This window comes from Danio rerio, chromosome 16, assembly GCF_052040795.2.
Source record: "Danio rerio strain M-AB ecotype USA chromosome 16, GRCz13ab, whole genome shotgun sequence".
Classification (NCBI taxonomy): Eukaryota; Metazoa; Chordata; class Actinopteri; order Cypriniformes; family Danionidae; genus Danio; species Danio rerio.
Genome location: NC_141036.1, coordinates 14,486,126 through 14,503,677, shown reverse-complemented (window position 1 = coordinate 14,503,677; position 17,552 = coordinate 14,486,126).

The following is a 17,552-nucleotide window of genomic DNA, read 5'->3' as shown; positions in this document are numbered from 1 at the left end:
AACATGAATCAGGGAAGTGTGATAATTGCGAAGAATTAGAAACATTTTAGAATGTCCTGCTTATGAAAAGAAAGGTTTCAGTTAATCCAAGAATTAGGGCAGCTGGAAGTTGAGGTAATTTCTTTAAGAGTTTTGCTAGGTAATGGGCTTAGACAATCAAGAATTCATGAAGTGTTCATGAAGTGAAGTTTCATAAACTAATTTCGAGAGGAGCACGTGATATGATTGTGCACCGCTGGCCACTCATCCGTAATCAGTAATAATCCAATCAGAATGATCCTAGCCTAGTATAAATGGATCACTTTCTCCTCATCTTCATTTTGGAAGAATGCTTCCCGCTACAAACGCTCCAGCATTTAAACTACGCTTCAGCATCATTCAACCTTCTGGCATGGAAGAACAAACAATCAACAACAACAACTTCTCCAACCAGAACCCCGCTCTCCTCAAACTCTAGCAGCTGCCTCGCCAGCAATCGAGCCAGAATCCCCGCAAGAAGCCGGCATATCAACTCTTCCATCTTCTACTTCATCTGCCCCTCACTACACAAGCCACAACTTCGTCTAAACTTATGACGCCGGCGATTCAAGCCACCGGAATGAAGCCGAACTCACTGATTACCTAACGTTAGCGGTCCACTTTCGGTAACGTGCATGCTTTAAAGGGAAGTCTGGCGAGATGAGCGTGAATAGAACGCTTTAAATGAAGAACTCACCTCTCAGCCTCCCGCTGGTCAGCAGATCCATAACATTCCGACAGCTGAAATAGTTCGAAGGCAAATGACAAGGCAATCTAATCCATAAACATATGTCCACAACACCTGCTGGTGAGAGTGGAGCCATACTTTCATGCATAAACATTGTAGCGATCTGATCTACAAAATGGCCGTCGGCCTTTGCACTCTGAACTCTTGACATTACATTACATTACATTCACACAGTTCCTATTAAGTGGCAACATCGTTTTTTAAGTGAGAAAATTTTTTTTTTAAAATAAAATTATGAAATGAGTATTTCCCAGCAAGTGATAGACAACCTACACATCAAGCAGTAACCCTTTTGTATCACGCCAATTGTGACTCTCATATCAATACACCTGAACGTCAGTCAGTTTATAATGACAGTAAGAAAACAATTTCCTTCTTGACTGCAACAAACAAGAGGAGGACATTTCTGGCCATGGAGTAGCCTTTCATACTTATACTTTGTGTTAAATACATTCGAGTTTTAAAAACTTCTATATCAGTAAGGGGTTTAAACTCCACTCCATCATCATCTCACCAGCCCTCCAAGAGGTTTCCAGGACTTCCAGCATAGAAACACCCCATACGCTCAGTTCTCCTTCTAATTACCACCCTGCAGGAGGACAAATGCCCACTTCTACAACCCTGGCACATTGTGACATTAAGTATTGGAACATGCATTAACAAAGGCGCTTCCATTCACAATCATCCATACACTTATGAAGACACCTCCCACGAATATCAGCCAATACAATTAATCATGTCTGCTGTACACGTGCCATGTTGCTAAGATTTCATTTCTAATTCTCTCTTGTTTTCCATTTTAGAGTTCAAGACTGCCAGCTCCTGAAACTGCCCTCCTTCAACCCATCACACTCTTTATCCATTCCTAATGCATTTACACTCTTCGCAAAGATACTGTCTGCCCATACAGCCCACACCCTTGATACCATATTCACATATCCCCCCCGCCCCATTTACTCTTCATATCACTATTGACAATATTTAGCACTCATAACGCTCCAATGCTGACTATCATTTGTACTTCCGCTATAGCAGAGTCGCTCCGCCGAGCCTCATTCCCCCCCTCTCTTCTTCCCATTTATATATGACACAACCGCCCTGTCACACGATTCTGATTTAGAGATGCTTATAGCAGTTCTTTGCTCCACAGGTATCCCCCATATCAACTCCCAGTCACTCTTACACAGGGTGTCTCCGGAGTATCAGAAGGTGTTGGGGGCTGATAAGTCAATATAGAGGAGTTTGAGGGCTTAAAGTATTAGAAAGTCTTAGATTCCTTTACAAGGTAATACATTTATTGTTGTACAAGGTATCATCGTATGCTAAAGTTTGACTGTATTGAAGCCGTGAATATCAGGATACTAGGTAGTTACGTAATCAGTAAAATTCTACTAAGGTTTGACAGCTTGCCGCTTGTTTACTGCAACATTATCAGTCTGCAGCTCTATAGGTGACAACCTGTCGAATCGGCTAGATTTTAATATACATGTTTCTGTATTCAAATGTTTAGTTGGATTCATTTGTTACATTTTTTTTTTAAACTTTTTATTTAAGATTTTTCTATATATTTATTTTACAGAACAACCCCTTCCCCAAAATTTTTTACCCCTTACACATGAGGGGGTACCTAAAAAAAAATAAATAAATAAATAAATAATGAAATTATAATAATAAAAAATAAAGAAGAAAATAAAAAAATTAAAATAAAAGGTGTTGCCATCATAATTACTTTCCAGGGGATACATCTGTACATCAAGTTACATTGTATTGCATAAATACATCAAATAACAGTCATGTTAAGGTGAGGTTAAGCAATCTCTAAATATACATATCCAAATATGTCGTAATACTTTTCCACCTCCTTAGAAAAATATCAGTTTTCATCTGTAGACATGCAGTTATTTTTTCCATTATATAGACCTGTTTAAGTCTCTGAATCCACTGAGACACTTTTGGAGAACTTTCTTACATCCAATGTACTGTTATCATTTTTTTTGCAACCAGTAATAATATCCTTAGGACAAATCTTGCTTCCTTATCAAACATCTCTTTGGGCAGTGCTCCCAGTAAACACACAACTGGATCGAGGGATATCTCCCTATCTAATATATTATCTATTTCTTTTTTAACATTTTTCCAAAACTCTTGAATCGTAGGACAGTCCCAAAAAATGTGGGTATGGTCTCCAATTTTATCACATTTTCTCCAACACAAAGCTACCGATGGTCCTTTTACGTATGTAGAAATTACAAAAGGAGTATTAAAGTACCTCATTTTTACTTTCCAATCAAATTCTTTCCACAATTGACTATTAATTCCTTTATGACATCCTTCACATAACTCAGTCCAGACCTCATCCTCGATTATGGTATTTAGTTCTAGTTCCCATTTTCCTTTAACGTGATCGGTATTTTGTACAGTATTATTTAGTAATCTTTTGTATAAATGGGAGACGGGATTTTTAGCTGGAGTGTTTTTTTCTGTAATATTTATGAAGTATTCCTCTATTTTATTTGGTTCTTGCATGATTAGAGCTTTTTCTTTATGGTTTGTAATGTAATGTCTTATTTGGAAGAACCTATACATATCTTTTGGTGAAATATTAAATTGTTCTTGGAGTTGTGAGAATGATTTAATTTCTTTTCCAACGAATAACTGATTTATTGTTATAAGACCTTTATCTGCCCATATTCGAAATCCACCATCCCACACAGATGGGAGAAACTCAATGTTTCCTACTATAGGCATGGCCCTGGATATAGATTCTGGACCTCCAAACATTTTTTTTTATTTTATTCCAAATTTTTAGAGTATGTTTTATCCATTGGTTATCTATTTTAATTTTTGGAGCCTGTTTTACATTTATAAAAGGTAGAACGGACAGTGATGTCTCTTTTATTGTGCTTTGTTCAATTTTGACCCATCTTGATTCTTTATTATTTTTAATCCAAGCTACTATTGCGGTTAATTGAGCTGCCCAGTAGTAATATTTTAGATTTGGTAAGCCTAAACCTCCTTTATCTTTTGATAAAAGCAATGTTTTATATTTTATCCTAGCTTTCTTTTTCTGCCATATGAATTTTCCAAATATTTTATCTAACGAATTAAATTCTGAGACAGGCACATTTACTGGGAGAGACTGGAACAAAAAAAGAAATCTGGGTAGTATGTTCATTCTTATTACCTCAATTCTACCCAGTAATGAGAGAGGAAGAAGCTCCCATCTTTTTAAATCATTTTTAACTTGTTTTATTAGATTTGTATAATTTGCGTCGAAAAGCTGTCTAGGTTTGGGGGTAAGAATGATACTCAGGTACCTAAATCCTTTCTTTGACCAATGAAACGAAACCTGCTCATTAAACTGAGGAGGCCAAACCCCAGAAACCATCATGGCTTCAGATTTATTTACATTGATTTTATACCCTGAGACTAGTCCATGTTCATGCAAACACTGCATAAGTGGGGGAATGGAATGGGATGGGTTTTCTATGTAGAACAATACATCGTCTGCAAACAATGCTATTTTATGAACCGATCTCCCTTAATCTTCTATTCCTAGAATGGCTGTATTCTGACGTATGGCTTCTGCTAATGGTTCGATACTTAAAGCAAATAAAGCAGGAGACAGAGAGTCCCCTTGTCTAACTCCTCTTTCTACCCCAAAGAATTTGGAACACTGACCGTTCACCCTTATTCCTAATTTTGATTCTTTATATAATATGTTGAACCATTCCACAAATTTTTCTCCAAAACCCATTTCTATCAGTGTTTGCTCTAAAAATAGCCAATCAACTCTATCGAAAGCTTTCTCAGCATCAAGACTGAGAAGCATTGCATTCTTTTTACTTTTTACCACTATGGATTGTAAATTTAATGTCTTTCTTACATTATTGGTTCCATGTCGGTTTTGAATAAATCCAGTTTGATTTGGTTTTATTACATTTTTTATACAATTTTGAATTCGTTTCGCCAATATAGATGTTAATATTTTGTAGTCTACACACAAAAGACTGATAGGACGATAACTATTGCATTGCGTAGCATCTTTACCTTCCTTATACAATACTGAAATTATAGCATCTGACCATGATTTTGGTGGATCATGTGATTTTAGCGCGTAGTTGTATACTTTGCATAATATTGGGGTAAGATCATTCACAAAAACCTTATAATACTCTGCAGAAAACCCATCCACTCCTGGAGATTTATTGTTTTTTAATTTAATGATTGTTTCTTTAATTTCATCTTCTGTTATGGGGTCTGTTAATCTATTTGCTTTTTCACTTGATAATTTTGTCAGATTAAGTGGTTTCAAAAATGTCAAAATTTTTTCTTTTTTAATTCTTGGTCTTGGCATTTATATAACTGTTGATAATATTCTGCAAAAATGTCAGCTATTGCTTTAGGTTGTGTCTCAATTTGTTTTGTCACCGGGTGTCTAATCTTTGGGACAATACGGCTAGCTTGGTCCTTCCTGAGTTGAAAAGCCAATAATCTACTAGCTTTATTTCCCATTTCATAGTAATTTCTTTTTATGTATCTAAGAGCTCCTTCTGCTTTATGCGTTAGTATTTCATCTAATTTTTGCTTAACTTCTTTTAACTCTTTAAGTGATTCTTCTTTTTTATTTATTTTGTGTTCTCTCTCTAACCTTTTTACTTCGTTTTCATATTCTTGTTGTTTTAAGTTTCTTTGTTTTTTTAATTGAGACCCTATAGATATAATCCTACCCCTTATTGTGGCTTTTCCTGCATCACATAATATTGAAGGGGAGACATTACCATCATCATTAATTAAAAAGTATTCTTTTAATGCTTCTTGTATTTCTTTTTTTGTTTGAGTGTTTGTTAACAATGAGACATTCAATCTCCAATATCTAAACTGCGTGTCTAGTCCCAGGTTAATTTTCATAATAACTGGATTGTGGTCTGAAATGGTGGCTGGTTCAATTCTACACTCTTTTACTTTATATATATCTGCTTTTGGTATACAAAAATAGTCTATTCTTGAGTAGCTTCGGTGCACATGTGAAAAGAATGTAAAGTCTCTTTCCTTAGGGTGCAAAAATCGCCAAACATCCACTAATCCCATTTCATTCATCAAGTTTGTAATTTCTTTGGAAGTTTTAGAGAGAGGTTTTATTAATATTGGTGATCTGTCCAGTTTAGAATTCAATATAGAATTAAAATCCCCTCCCATAATCAAAATCCCTTCACTTTTATCTGTTACAAGTGCTGCTATTTTTCTAAAGAAAAGCGGACAATCTTCATTTGGGGCATAAATGTTTATAATTGTTATCTTTACACCTCCAATTGATCCAATCACCATAACATAATGCCCATCCTTATCTTTAAATATTTGTTCACTATTATAGCACACCGCTTTACTAAATAGGATCGCTACTCCTCTTTTTTTGTTATTTTCAAATGATGAACTAAACACTTGATCTACCCATTCTCTTTTTAATTTGGAATGTTCTATCTCTGATAAATGTGTTTCCTGCAATAAAATTATTGAACACTGCCATTTTTTTAACTGATTAAAGATTTTCTTCCTTTTTATAGGATTATTAATTCCGTTTATATTGTAACTAACCACATTCAATAGTTCCATGTTCATTAATTACGTTAAGATGTGCATTCCTCCTTATGTTTGTATGTCTACACTTGAAATGACAGCAAAGAGCAAAAAAAAGAAAATGAAAAACAATTCCCTCAATAACCATAAACTGAACAGAACTGAACTGAACTTCCATTTGTCCCATTAGACGCAGTTTTCGAACGTGTTCTGCATCTAATCCAGGTTTGTATGGCAGAGAGGCGTGGTCCATCCTCTCCGGGGAAGATATAGCACTCAGTGCTATTGAAACCCCTATTACACTAAAGTACGTGTAAAAGATAAGAGGTCTGATTGAGTGCATTTCACTCATTTCCTATTTAAAATTTAGCGTCCGTCAAAACTTTAACATACCACTTGTATACGTATGGCAACAGAACTTGTAAAGTTATAAAATTTATAGTCATATTTTTAACTCCTAACACAAGCGGGAACGCACCTTCCTGAGTTACTTAGAAAGCAAGAAAACTATTGTCCCGTTTTGAAGTACCGAATCTACCCTTCTTGAATCAAAGCCTTTATGTCACTTGTCGACAATACTGTGTCTCGTTCTCTCCTTTTATTTCCCGGCTTTTCTTTCAACTCCTCTTCCATTCTTTCTCTTTCTCCACAGTGTATTTCAATGTCGAGTTCTTTCAGTTGTGTAGTCGCATCCTTCAGCGTTGAAAATGTTTTCTCACCGCTGCTAAGTTTCAGTCTTAGTTGTGCCGGGTAAACACATTTTGCCTGTATTCCTTTCTTCTTTAGTTGTTTGACGGCTTCGTAGACTTTCGCTCTTTTCCTTTGAAGGTCAGGGGAGTAATCTTGATCAAAGAAGATTTGCTTTTCCCGAAATTGAATCTGACCTTGGCTCCACGCTTGTCTGATGATCGCGTCTTTCACCGCTGCATCCAGAAATCTGACAATTATAGATCTCGGGGGGGCTGTCGTGTCCGTTGGTTTCTGCATTAGTGAACGATGCGCCCTCTCAATCTTAATGTCAATTTCTGACGGTAAATTAAGTACTTCATCTAGCAACTTCTTCACGAATCCCGCCGTATCTTTTCCTTCACTTCCTTCTGGCACTTGATAAATTCGGATATTGTTGCGCCTCATTCTATTTTCAAGTTCGTCACACTTTGCAGTTAGATCCCATTCGCAGAGAAGCAGGTATTTTATCGCCCTTTGGTGTCGCCGTGATGTATCTTCCACCATGCTTATTCTTTCTTCTGCCCGTTCAATTCTTTCTTCGTGTTCAATAAGTTGGTCCTTTATATCTTTGACTGTTTGTTCCACTCTTTCGAGGCACATCTTTGTCTGACTGTGTCCTTCTTCATTTTCCTTGCGGAGTTTCTTTAATTCTTCAAGCACGTCTGGATCTAGCTTCATTTCGTTGCTAGCGTTAGCCTTCTCGATGCTAACTGGGCTGGGCGTTCTCTGTTTTTCCTCCCTTTCCTTCTTATTGTCGAGTTTATTACTCATCTTATGTCTTGAAGTCGAGCTCATTTTGTTGATGGTCTTGATTTTACTTCAACCAAAGTGTTAGGAATTAAAGAGCCCATATTATGGGTTTTTGAAAATTCCCCTCCATGTAGTGTGTAACACAGCTCTAAGTGAAGTGAAGTATCCAGCTAAGGCTTAAATCTGTAAGAATACAGTGTTTAAAACTGTTGATTCATCTATAAAAGAGTCGATTCATAGTGCTTCAAACGAGTCGCCTTGATACCGACTCATTAGGTGTTTCGCCATGACGTACGAACGAAACAAAGTTTTTCACGTGCACGCGCAAACCCGGGAGATTTCAAACCTGAGGCCCCGCCCTCTGACGCAGTAACCCAGACACACACACACACACACACCCACCCACAAACACACGCACACAAACATGCCGGTCGATTGAAGTCACATTGCAGATGGATATATTGAGTCTCTACCCAAAGATGAAACCTCAGCATTATAGCCAAGCAGTTGGAAACTACTGGAAACTTCTGGAAGCTACATGCTACAAAGAATACTTCATCTGCGTTTGTTAAAGGAAGGATCAGTAACTTACTGATGGACATCAGGATGGGTTTCTTCCATTTCTCAAGTGTAAGTACGTGCGGTTAAAGTTGTTGCCTCGTTGACTCTAGCTTGCAAATGTATTTAGTTGTGATTTGTTACTTGTAACCGCGTGTACTGTATCAGGTTAACTGGATATATTATCTTATCGCGTGCAAAGTCACGTTAAAAACGGGACGCGTGCTGCTTTGTTTATGGAGCTCCGTGGTAACGTTAGAGGTGTGCATACCCGCGGCTGTCCCCGCGCCAGATTTCTGCGGCGCGGGAATAAATTTCCGAATAAATCGCCGGAGCGGTCGGTAACGGGTTTGATTTGGGACGGGAGCGGGCTGCCTGAGAAAGAGAAAGATGTGTCTGCTTGGTGCTTGTGTGTTAGTGCGCACGCGCGCGTATGAGAGAGAGAGAGAGAGCGAGCGAGCGAGAGCTTTATGCTTGGTGCTGTGTGTGTGTTTATACAGATTTTCGGTTTTGTTCTCCCCCGCTCTTTAGCGGGATCGGGCGCGGCGGGCAGAATACGGGGAGGGTTCTAAGGCTAAAACCTGGCGGGTGCGGGCGGAAGCGGGAGCGTTCTCGTCCGGAGGTGTGTGTGTGTGTTTGTGTGTGTGTGGCAGCTAAAATCCACGCCTACACTATCTAGCGTGTATGAACTGTGATTACTTTTTAAATTGCTGATTAGCTATTGGCCATTTCACTCTCTGACTGAAGGCAGTCGACCAATCGCGACAGACTGTCATCGGTCCAATCAGCGCAGATTAGCTTCGCGCTAAGGAGGGGTTTGGGAACAAATGAATCACTGAACGATTCATACAGGAGTCGCTGGGATAATTAGGTAAAAATAAATGCAGATTATAAGACCATGAAAGTGTTTTTTGACCTTGCATGCATATTAGACTGTTGTTGGAGACCCTTACAACCAAGATATGACCCTATTTCATGTATAATATGGGCTCTTTAAAGTTACCACTTGACTTTTTTTATTTTGACGGAGCTCAATTTTATGCTGCTTACTTGGTCATAGCGCCACTGGAAGTCCCCATTTGTTACATTTTAATATTTAGTAAATATTCCATAAGATAAATCTCGCCAGCTTTTTTGATTGAAAGTGGTGATAAGGTCTTTAAATGTGTGGGGAAAGTATTAAAGGTGTTGAATTACTTCTCTTCCTGCATACTATGTTTCAGAATATGAGCAGCCATCACAGAAGTACAAAGGGCAGCAACAAATCCAGATCCTAGGAAGGTGGTCACCTGATGCCTTCAAGACATGCGTCCTAGCCACTGGCCCCCCAAAGAAGCCCAGATGGCTCTTGTCAGCCATAATCCCACATCCACTCAAGGGCGAGGGCATGACCCAGCCACCTTCTTCTTTTTCTTCCTTCTAGCCTGAGTAACACTCAGTTTCCTCCCCCAGCCACATAGGTAATTGGAGTTTCATCCAAGCCCCCCGTCACCCCGCCACCCTGGCTGTTTCTGCTGGAGTCTTCACAGCCCCCTCCCATTTCCCGACTCCTGCCGGACCCCGCCCCCCCTAAAGCTCTGACTTCTGCAGAAGTGTTACCCCGAGCTACGACCCCCGCAGGGGTCGTCTCACCGTCCCTTCCAGGCCTTAGCAATCTTTATTTATATATATATATCTATATACACCTGTACATAGATATATATCTATAATAGCGCTGTCACTCCCCCGCTCCATCTCCTAACGGAGTGTTCCTCGAGCACCTAACTCATCCCGTCACCCTCTAACAGGAGTCTTCACTGTCCAAATCCCCTTTCCCAGACTCCTGCTAGAGTAGGCCATCTTGCCCTGTTCCCCGGGCGCCAACCCCCGCAGGGGTCAGTCACTGCCCCCCCCCCCTCCTTCACTATATGAGAGAGTATATATATTTATATACTCTCTCATATATATTTATATATAGCGCTGCCACTTCCCTGCTCTATCTCCGTTTGGAGTGTTCCTCGAGCATATATTTGACTCTTAATGAGCCAACCCCGCCCACCCCTTAGGGCCCCCCTTCACTAGTCTCCAGCCAACCCCCTCCCTCGCTCTGGCTTCCACAGGAGTCAGTTTCAAACTTTGCTCCAACTGGAGCCCCCTACTCTTTCTTCATTCCTTAATTACTATATCCAGCAGCCGGATATAGTAAAAACTTTCTAGCTTTTTGGGGGAAATTCTTTGAAATACTCGGCTGCTGTCCCGAGCTAGAGGCATTTTTTGGGGAGCGATCGAGACCTACCTGATCTCGGTTCTCCTGATATGCTTCTAGACCGGGCGGGAGCCCTGGGCTCAAATATCTCCGAGCTCAGGGTTCTCTCCCGGGACAGCATGCCAAACCTGCTATAAGTGCCAAGCATATCTAAGTGGGAACTCTTGAAGTTAAGTTTCATAAACTAATTTCGAGAGGAGCACGTGATATGATTGTGCACCGCTGGCCACTCATCCGTAATCAGTAATAATCCAATCAGAATGATCCTAGCTTAGTATAAATGGATCACTTTCTCCTTATCTCTCCTTATCTTCATTTTGGAAGAATCCCCCCTTCCACCCCATCTCCTCCTTTTTCTCCACTTCTAAAGGGGGAGCGATCGAGACCTATCTGATCTCGGTTCTCCTGATATGCTTCTAGACCGAGCGGGAGCCCTGGGCTCAAATATCTCCGAGCTCAGGGTTCTCTCCCGGGACAGCATGCCAAACCTGCTATAAGTGCCAAGCATATCTAAGTGGGAACTCTTGAAATACTTGGGAATAATGCATAGAATTTAGATTTTTTCTTTTTTATTTTTTTATTTATCTTATTTTTAAGTTTAAGCTTAGGTGTTTTTTTCTACCTCAATTATGCACAATCGACACTTCAGATCAGTAGGTAGTGGTAATGCACCTATTCGTTGGTTTGTCAAACCGCCATAAAACACTAGAAGTTATGCTGCATCTTTTTTTTTTATTGACAGGAACCAGCATGTACAGTTGAGAACCACTGTCTACTTAGATGTTAAAGAATGAAGTAAAAATGAATAAATTTTAAAGTAATTTAGGCGATATTATTTGGGACAATTGTACAGTTTACCAAAAAGATCAATAAGCAATTATGAACGATTTAATAGCAACAACATCATGCATAAAATCCAGCATGCATAAAGGTCCAGCAGTAGTGATGGGTCGTTCTTGAACGATTGCTTCATTTTGAGCGAATCTTCAATAGAATGGAGAAACCATGATGTCACCTTGTAGTCTAATCGGCTGCTAGCAAAAAACTGGTTCCCTCGATAAAATCCCCAAAAGATTTTCCCATAGGCTTTTCGAAAATTGCAAATAATAAGCTCTTTGTTCAAATACAGTTCATTACAGCGTTTTGTCCAACCGGATAATCCTCAAAAACACAACTTTGAGCACTTTTGGATCTTAAATGTAAACGCAAAAACCGAAAAGCTAACATTAGGGCTATAAACGGACTACAGTGCCCTCGGGACGCTTGCCTGTGACGTCAGCACTACCCTGCTCCAGACAACTGTTCTAGCTTTCTTTTTAGAAATATGGCCTATGACAAAAAGTTAATCTCTCTGTTTCTTATATTATAATCCACACTATATATTATAAACAAATGACGCAAAAACACACAGAACCACGTACCTTTTGGATGGTTTTTAAATGAAAAATACATCTGTTTTGCTTTACGTTTGTTAATAAAGTTTTAAAACTGTATGTATAAATGTACATAGTAATATGATCAGACATTAAAATAAGTGTATCGCTCGTGTGCACACAGCCTGCTTACCTTAGTAATAGACGACAGAAATGAGGCGTAAGGGACAAGTCTACATGCCTGCAAGTTCCATTATGGACACAAAACAACATTCAATATCTTTTTATGTCACGAAGTAAAGCGAAACACATAAAGCAGCACATACAGTCACATATGCTAAACATTTTAAGGAGGAGTGTAAAAACAGTAGTTGTAGTGTTCTCGTGCAGTGTGTTGTGACTGACTAAACACCAAGTTAAACCATAGCCAATGAAGACAGAGTCGTAGCAAGTTTGATCGTTTACTGTCACTCTTCTTATTAGCATTTATGGTGAAAACTGCAACAAAATAACAAAACAATTCTCAGAAATTGAGTTTTGACAGGTATTACCACTAACATATACATAACATAAACAGACTACAGTTCTCCCTGCAGTAGGACTTACACTAGCAAACAAAGTTATTAAACGTTGTATTTTTTACAAAATAATCACTAATATAAAGTCTTTAACATGTCTAATGCCTAATGACTACAGCCCCATTGACACCCTCTGCCAATGCATTGATGAAATGAGCAATTAGATGTGCCAAAACTTTCTTCAGTTAAACAAAGAGAAAACTTAAATGATTGTGTTTGGAAACAAAGATGAGGTTCTCAAGGTAAATGCGTACCTTGGCACTAAAGGTCAAACGACAAAAAAATAGGGTCAAGAATCTTGGTGTGACTCTTGAGTCAGATCTGAGTTTCAACAGTCATGTCAAAGCAGTCAGTAAATCAGCATACTATCATCTCAAAAACATAGCAAGAATCAGATGCTTTGTTTCTAGTGAAGATTTAGAAAAACTTGTTCATGCTTTTATCAGCAGCAGGGTGGATTACTGTAATGGACTCCTCACTGGTCTTCCTAAAAAGACAGTCAGACAGTTGCAGCTCATCCAGAACGCTACAGCCAAAATTCTAACCAGAACCAGAAAATCAGAGCACATCACTGCTGTCCTCAGGTCTTTACACTGGCTGCCAGTTACATTCAGAATAGATTTTAAAGTATTATTACTGGTCTATAAATCACTAAATGGCCTAGGACCTAAATACATCACAGATATGCTTACTGAATACAAACCTAACAGATCACTCAGATCATTAGGATCATATAAACTAGAAGTTCCAAGAGTTCAGTCAAAGCAGGGTGAATCGGCTTTTAGCCACTATGCCCCTCGCTGCTGGAATCAGCTTCCAGAAATGATCAGATGTGCTCCAACATTAGGCACATTCAAATCAAGACTGAAAACACATCTGTTTAGCTGTGCCTTTACTGAATGAGCACTGTGCTGCGTCCGACAGATTGCACTATCATGTTTTTCTCTTCTTCTTCATTCTTTCATATCACATCTTACCTGTTTTTATGTTTTGTTTTTACGCATTTTTATTATTTGTTTTTATTTTTATTTTACTTGTTTCTTTTATTCTTGTTTATGTAAAGCACTTTGAATTGCCATTGTGTATGAAATGTGCTATATAAATAAACTTGCCTTGCCTTGCCTAATGTGCAAAACATAAACTTACGGCATTGCCTCTATGATGAGTTTAAGCGGATGGCTTAGATTGTCCGAGAGAGCGCATGTCTGACATGGCTTCCACAAAGAGCCAGGAACACTAACAGGAAGTGACTGAACAGGAAGTATGATATAATGCAAAATAAAAGTATTCCTTTTTACACACAAAGTAGAATTATTAAATAAATGATAAATTTCACATTTTAACAAAGGAAATATGCATATAAGATATTTAAAGAAGATATTTTAAAGTGAAGCTTCTTAAAGGGCAACACACTCCCCGCCTGACCCATGTAAGGTCACTATGAACTTCTGGGCCATACACTAATTTCCAGATCAGTCTTTGGGTAGAAGCAGAACAACCTCTGAAATTGGCCTTAGAAAGGTTTTTATATTCCCTTGGTCAGTTGTTGAAACCTCAAACTTTCTTACATATCTATCCTTTCCTGGGAATACAGCAGAGACTCTGGCCATGGGCCAACAGTTGCGGGCTATCTGCTTATCCCTGAGCAGAACTAGATCTCCCACTCGAAAGTTTCTGTGAGGTACTGTCCACTTTGGTCTGTGTTGCAAGCAAGGTAAGTATTCACGGCTCCAGCGTGTCCAGAACTGCTTGGCAAGCGCCTGAACTTGTCTCCATTGCTTTGTATACAGGTCCTTGTCAGAGAAATCTCCAGGGGGAGGCGGAACTCCTGTCTTCTGTGTAAGGAGCACTGAAGGTGAAAGTATGAAAGGTTGTTGCGGGTCTGCAGACACAGGTAAGAGTGGCTGTGCATGGGGGCGCTAGTGCGCATGCTTAGGGTATAGACGTGTTTGGTTGGAGCTCCTCTCCAGGTCCTCTACAAAGTTGTTATTTTACCGAGTTTTTTGTTTTTTTTTATCAGTAAAAGTTAACAAGCCCTACTGCGATTAACTTGAGTGTACGTCGGGACTCAAAAATGCCGAAACCGAGCGTCTCTAGCAAAGGCAAGAATGGCGACGAGCGAGCTACCGGAGCTAGCGCAAAACCTAGCTCACCCAGCATGTGTGATATTACACCAGATGTGTAATACTTTTATAGTGATTTGTACTCTTCCAACAGCACAGCCACTTCCTCTGATTTAGCCAATTTTTAAAATTCTTTTGAGACGCCCAGCCTCAGTGATAATGCGAAGATAGATTAAGACTCTGATTTTACTTTGGAAGAGATCATCTCTGCCATTAAATCATTCCCATCTGGAAAAGCAGCAGGGCCAGACGGATTCAGTCCTGAGTTTTACAAAAAATTCTGTAACATCCTCGCCCCGTTTCTATTCAGAATGATAGTTAATTCCAAGGAAAATAACATTCTACCTAACACCTTGTATGAAGCCAACATATCTCTTATCTTAAAGAAAAATAAGGTCAAAACTGACCCAGGCAGCTATAGACCAATAGCACTCCAGAATTTTGACAGGAAAATAATTACAAAAATTTTGGCTGCTCGTCTCAACAAATATCTGCCTCTCATTATTCATCCCGATCAAACTGGGTTTATTCCTGGTCGTTTTTCTTTTTGTAATGTGCGAGCCCTAATGTTAGCTTTTCGGTTTTTGCGTTTACATTTAAGATCCAAAAGTGCTCAAAGTTGTATTTTCGAGTGAGGATTATCCGGTTGGACAAAACGCTGTAATGAACTGTATTTGAACAAAGAGCTTATTATTTGCAATCTTCGAAAAGCCTATGGGAAAATCTTATGGGGATTTTATCGAGGGAACCAGTTTTTTGCTAGCAGCCGATTAGCCTACAAGGTGACATCATGGTTCCTCCATTCTATTGAAGATTCGCTCAAAATGAAGGAATCGTTCAAGAACGACCCATCACTACTGCTGGACCTTTATGCATGCTGGATTTTATGCATGATGTTGTTGCTATTAAATCGTTCATAATTGCTTATTGATCTTTTTGGTAAACTGTACAATTGTCCCAAATAATATCGCCTAAATTACTTTACAATTTAATCATTTTTACTTCATTCTTTAACATCTAAGTAGACAGTGGTTCTTAACTGTACATGCTGGTTCCTGTCAATAAAAAAAAAAGATGCAGCATAACTTCTTCTAGTGTTTTATGGCGGTTTGACAAACCAACGAATAGGTGCATTACCACTACCTACTGATCTGGAGTGTCGATTGTGCAAAATTGAGGTAGAAAAAAACACCTAAGCTTAAACTTAATAATAAGATAAATAAATAAAAAAATAAGAAAAAATTTAAATTCTATGCATTATTCCCAAGTATTTCATGAACACTTCATGAATTCTTGATTGTCTAAACCCATTACCTAGCAAAACTCTTAAAGAAATTACCTCAACTTTCAGCTGCCCTAATTCTTGGATTAACTGAAACCTTTCTTTTCATAAGCAGGACATTCTAAAATGTTTCCAATTCTTCGCAATTATCACACTTCCCTGATTCATGTTTTTCTATTTTATACAGGCTGTAATTTATTGATATTACCAATCATTAATCTTGTAATGATGACATATTTCTTCCTATATCTGTACCTTTTCCTCTCGTTTCCAACATAGTCATGAATTTGGTACAGATGTCTTCCTTTAGTTTCATTGCTCCACATCTATTGCCACTTCCTATATATTTCAACTGCAATCATTCTTTTAAATTCTGTTTTACTTAAAGCTAATTTAATTTTTATTTGCAAATTATTTAAAGCTTTTTTTAGCTAGAAAATCAGCTTCCTCATTCCCATCTACACCAACGTGTGTTGGCACCTACAGAAATGAGACCATTTTTCTAAACTGCTTAAATCTGAATAAACTTAGTAAAATTTCAAATACTAAATCTTAACTATGCAGGTTAAGGTAATTAGGCAAGTTATTGAATAACAATGGTTTGTTCTGTAGAATATGGAGAAAAAAATAGTTTAAAGGGGCTAATAAATATGACCTTAAAATGAATTTAAAAAAAATTAAAAGCTGAAATAAAGCGAATAGGACTTTCACCGGAAGAAAAAAATATTATCAGACATACTGTGAAAATTTCCTTGCTCTGTTAAACATCAATTGGGAGATACTTAAAAAAGAAAAAAAAATTTAAAGGGGGGCTAATAATTCTGACTTCTACTTCAACTATATATATATATATATATATATATATATATATATATATATATATATATATATATATATATATATATATATATAGGTAAGTATGTGTGTCGATCACACCTTTAAGGCATTGATCCCTGAGGTTTGGTGAAAGATTGAGTCAATCCTAATTCTGAGCTCTGGACTTAAACATCATCTGTCGGGGTTCCCTGATGATGCAAGATAAAAAGTTACTGTAAGGAAACAAAGATGTGAATATAAAGTGCAAATTAGCAAGTAAGTTGGTTTTACCTTGCCAAAATAGCAGCTAGTGCTTATAACTTGGAAAATGGTCTGATGCAATGGAGGAAGCTGCAGATGCTTTATAGTCAACGTATTTTTTTCTGAACACAAACAAACTTGCTGTATTTTCACATTCCAAATATCCATCGCCTGACTGCAAGAAACAGAACGCTGTCATTTAGACTGCAGCTATGATTGTAAGTCATGTGCAAATATACATTATCCAATACCTGGAAAGAACATTCTTCACAAGAGCAAGTACAGACAAGAACGCATATTGAGAAACAGCCCATATTTGGAATGTGAAATGAAGGCACAAGCATTGAAAAACATGTAATTTTACAATTTATTTTTTTAGTTTCTGTACATGAACACTGTTAGACTCCCCAGAAAACCAATACAATTTTATATTTGCTCTAAAATACACTAAAGCCAATTTAGCTTATTCAATTCACCTGTACCACATGTCTTAG